At 37.4% G+C, this 5158-nt stretch overlaps 1 pseudogene; it reads left to right on the forward strand.

The window, feature by feature from the left end:
- The first annotated feature begins 239 nt into the window (after nt 1-239).
- Nucleotides 240-2495, forward strand: LOC140563943 (claudin-10-like; annotated as a pseudogene).
- The last annotated feature ends 2663 nt before the right edge of the window (nt 2496-5158 follow it).

A 5158-nucleotide genomic window follows, 5' to 3' on the forward strand; every position in this document is an offset into this window, starting at 1 on the left:
AGCTCAGGTATAGTAACTTAGAGCCAGCCACCCCCCCCCTCCAACAATAAGAAGCTGCTTATGGTGCAAAACCAATGCTTACTGTGTAAAACTGTGAATGAGGAGTTCAGATTTGGCTATTTGTGTCTTTTTTAAATCTGAGCCTTGATAGCAGTTTGTGCACAATTTTTTTGTATTTTTATATTACATAAACTATTACCTATATCTGCTGTTTTAATTGTATTACAAGACTTGAAAAAATGAATCACACAGAAATGATGTATATGGAGATTGGTTGCTTCGTTTGTTGTCTTTGTGGCTGGTTACTGAACTGTTCTACTCTGCCCACTGAGTACTGGTGGGAGAAGCCGTTGTTACCACTGTCAAATATTTTTCCAATCTGTGGATGGACTGTGTTTCTTACACCACTGGTGTGTCCGACTGCAAATATTACCCATCCATGATAGCACTGCCAGGTAAAAAACAGTATACAGTTTGACCACCAATGTCAGATGTTTTTAGATTGAATTAGACAGTGTAGTGAAGTTCAGCAACTACTTCACCACTGTCTCTTAAGTTTTCTTGCATGTGTGCCGTGCCCTGGCTATTGTCTCTGTAATCCTGGGATTCTGGGGAGCTGTGCTTGCTTTAATTGGAATTAAATATACTAAGATTGGAGGTTCTGAACTTGCCAATGCCAGGGTAACTTTTGCAGCTGCCCTGACCTATATGGCATTAGGTACGATGCCTTCAAACTTCATTCTTGTTCAATTCATAGTAAAATAATTCCAGAAATGATGCAATGCTTTTTGTGCCACAGGGTTCAGTGGTACGATACTGTACTCCTGGTGGAGCATAAAACACAGGTGCAATATGTGGATCCAAACTACAAGCCACAGAAGTAAGCTATTTTTAGATGTGGTGAACATGCTTTCACACAGAAATTTTAATTTTTACTTTTCTTGAAATAAATGTAAAGCCGATTGAAAAGTGATGTTCAAGACATATACTAATGCCATTAAAACATAATTGCATTTACTTTGATTTCCCCTCATTTTATATATATACATTTAAAACACCCACACTTACGCTTTAGCAGGCTTATCATTAATAAACACCCTTGAACCTGAAACTGCTCATCAGTTATTGATAGTTGTTAAATAATCTATTAAATCTAATCTGGGCCTGATTGTGATTGTTTGACCAAAAATCCAATGCAGTCAATAAGCAAAGAATTTTCTTTTTAGTTTTTCTGTATTTTTTATTTTATTTTTTTATGTGATCTACTTGTTTAGAAAACACATAAGCAGGTCTATTCAGAATTTGCATAAGAAATGAAGGTTTGAGGTAAATGTTGATGTTTTAAGCATGTAGTTTGTCTGCGGGTGAACTATTAACTATAAGTTTATAAGCTTGTTATTATTATTATTTCCTATACAGTGGCATGTACATGTTTGAGTTCACCTGATTAATGTCTGTGCACAGTGATGAAAGTTAAACAAATTGTAATTTCTTTATTTAAGCTTTAGATTAGTTTTAATTTTAGATTAGTTTTAATTTTACCATTTCTAAAAGGTAAAAGGGCCTGATACAAAAGTTTGGACACCTTGCATGGTCTATAAAATTGTACAATAACATTTCTTAAAATGTTGAAAAGACCTTTATCTGTAATTGATGCTTTTTGAAGATCAGTTGTTACTGTGAACAATTCACAGTAAACAACAATATTTTGACTAGGGGTGCCCATACATTTACACGCTACTCCATATTTCCAATAGTTTATTCTTAGAATAGTAAAGTCTATAATTGTATAACTTTTTATGCTGATATTAGTTGATAAAATTTAATTTTAATGTAAAAACATCTTATTGAGTTCCAATGACACATCTTCTAGATCGGTCACTTTTTTCCAGGCAGCATGTAACTTTTCAAGTGTTAGTCATAGGCATACTACAGCTACATCCACAATTCAACATTTTAGAAGAGCTCAGAAGCAGTGGTTATTAATTTAACTTCACAAAGTGCTTTGGCATTTTAACTATGATGTCAATACAATGTTTTAAGAACCAAAAAGTAGAAACTGTTGCCAAAACATCAAACTTTGTAAACACTGGATCCTCCATTCAATGCTTTGTCTAGCTTGTATCCTTTTACATTTGTCATTTAGGAATGCATAAAAACCAAAATGTATGTTTGCTCACTAAAACACAGTAAAATAACAGGTTGTTTTTGTTGGTAGTTATAAAGTTATGAAGTAATTAAGGTTTGGGAGAGAGAGAATTTGCCCAAATCTCCTTTCCTTCCTACACGTTTCTCTCTCAACTTTTTTGTTTTGTATCATGACATTTTTGCTTAACATCATTACCTCATCTCCTCTCCGTTCTTAAAAGCACTGCACATGGAGTGGTGAGGGCTGAAGATTTTGTTCATTCTTCAGATTTGAAATAGGTGCAGCAGTGTTCATAGGCTGGGGAGGGTCATCTCTGATTATAGCTGGAAGTGAAAACTACTGCTAGATAGATAGACAGAGATAGATACTTTGACACCAAACAAATTTAGCAGCCAGTAGCAATTGCACAATACAGCACAGAAACACAATAATTACAATAATAGCAATAAATAAAATATATATAAAATATGCATTTGAAACCAACCAGACATGAAAGGCAGTGCAGATTTAAAGAATAAGTTAAATGTACAGCAGGAGTGATACAAATTTGGTGTTGTTTTAAAGGAGACAACCTAAGCTATGCAGTGTTATGTTTGTGTATGAGGTGTGTCTATGAGTAGTGGCGGCAATTGCACATGAATGACGTATTCTGCTAGGAAATATCTCGTTTGGAAAACGTTTTCTTTTGCTTTTAATTCAATAGTACATTTCAGAGTATAATGACTTACGTCACCTTAATTGTGGGAGTCTGCCCATTCTATTAATGTAGAATTGTGTCCAAAAGCTCAATGCTGGGGGTTTATACCGCTATAGTCCATGCCTGGCATTAGTAGTAATAGTTTTATGTTGATCTGCTCCAGAGTCTCCTATTCTATTGGCAATACATATGTGTCAGTAATATGTGCAGCTTAAAGTAGCTGAATCCGATCCAATCAAATCAGATTTATTTGTGTAGTTTTTTTTTTTTTTTACAACTGATGTCGCAAAGCAGCTTTCCAGTAATAAAATAGATCAACAAGACATGAAACCCCCGCTGAGCAAGCCAAGCAAAGCAAAGCCACACATTGAGAGTATTCAATACACATAATGGCTTCAACACACTACACTTGTAGAGTCTGACTGACACTGACTGCTTCCTTAAAATGTAACTAACTCTTAACTACAGGGTTTTACACAGAAGTCTGTTTCGCAGTCCATAAACCCTGGCAGAACACTGTTTACCACCGATGTTCATTAGAACCTTCTGAATGACCTCAAAGGTGTACCGCAGTTCCTTGGGGTAGTCGATATTTATGCAAATAGCAGACCAACAAGCATAGCTACTGCATGGGGGAAGTCATCAATGTTACTCAGGACAATCTGCTCCTCCAACACCACCGAAAACTCAAGGACGTTTTCTCCTTCTTTTACCAGCAGGATACCAACATTCACTCCTTTTCCTATACATTCCTCACTCTCTGTAGCCTACAAGTAAGAAAAGGAAATTAAATATTACATTTCCCCTAAATTTAAAAAACAAACAAACAAAATAAAACACACAACATGCACACACAGAACCTAGAATCTCTCTAAATGCTTGGCAATGCAAAGGATAAAAAAAATTATAAATAAAAAATAACAGTTAACATTCCACCTTAATAGTGTAAACACCAAAAATATGTGATTAAAAAGTGTTTATTAAATGTTAACATGTTCAGATGCATAAAATCTTGTTACGGAAATTTACCATTTTGAATTCATTGGATCTTAAAATTGCACTACAAAGTCACCTTCCAAACCAAAAAAAAAAGTAAAAGTAATCAAGAGTCTCTGGCTCAAGGTCAGTGCGTATCTTCCTAATGTCATCTTTATTTAGAAAGATTCTCAGCAGCATTTTGGATTCCGGCCACTGGGAGAAAATAAAAAAACTATTAATAAATCACCTTATTGCCATGTTTTGTTCCCAAACTAACCACTCCCACATTCTACCTGAAATATGTTTAGAATTGTAATGTGGTGCTCACTTACAGCGGGGTTTGAACCCAGGCCGCCGTGTTGGCGGGCCGGCGTGCTACTGAGTGAGCTACCACGATCACGTGACCAACGGCCCCAAGTGCAGAGTCCTTCATCTTAGAGCAGGCAAAACAGAAATGATAAATAAATCCACCTGGGACTCGAACCCAGGCCGCCGCATCGCGAGACCGACGCTCTGCCACTTACCCAAAGCAGCAGTTATAAAAGCAGCCAACAAATGAAACATAAAAGGGGTGGATTTAATAAACAAACAAAGGATGCCAGGGGAGAACTGGCTGCCTCTTTATACTCAAGGGAAATGTAACTAAGAGCAAAAGGATCTCCCAAAAGAAACGAAAGAACTGGGAAGTTTCAGGGAAGGTGGACACTCCTGCCTTTCTCTGCAAAACAAGTGTATGTGTGCACACACACGCACACACACACAAACACACACACCAGGGAAGGCAGACAGTCCTGCCTTCCTCTGCTAAACGAGTATATGTGTGCTAACACACACACTGCACAGACACAGGGAAACATACTCGGGAAAGACACATGAAGAGGAGTGACACCCACTCAGCCTTCAGCTCGAGTAACTGACTGACAGACACACACACGACCAGAGTCAAAAGATCCAGCAGTGAGGCAACTGGATCTGTGTGCCTATATAGCCTATACTGCCCAGGTGTAGGGAATTGGGCTCAATTACTGGCTGAGGTGACTCGGGGCCTCCCCTTGGTAGCAGGAGGAGGCCTTGCCCTAGAGCTACCCCTTACAAGAATTTAGTCTTACTTTGTGTAATTCCCATTTACATTTACAGCATTTAGCTGATATTAATGCATTGTGCAGATTATGATGCTTCATCAAAGAGCTGCTGCAGCTACAATCACTAATGATGGTGTCCTATGAATTCCACAATGCTGAGAACAATGCAAGGTTAGACCAAGTTATGGTAGGGCTGCGATAAAGATGTTGTATATCTTGACAATGTGCTGCGATAAATTATGATTAAAATAC

This window comes from Salminus brasiliensis, chromosome 10 (assembly GCF_030463535.1).
Source record: "Salminus brasiliensis chromosome 10, fSalBra1.hap2, whole genome shotgun sequence".
Lineage (NCBI taxonomy): Eukaryota > Metazoa > Chordata > Actinopteri > Characiformes > Bryconidae > Salminus > Salminus brasiliensis.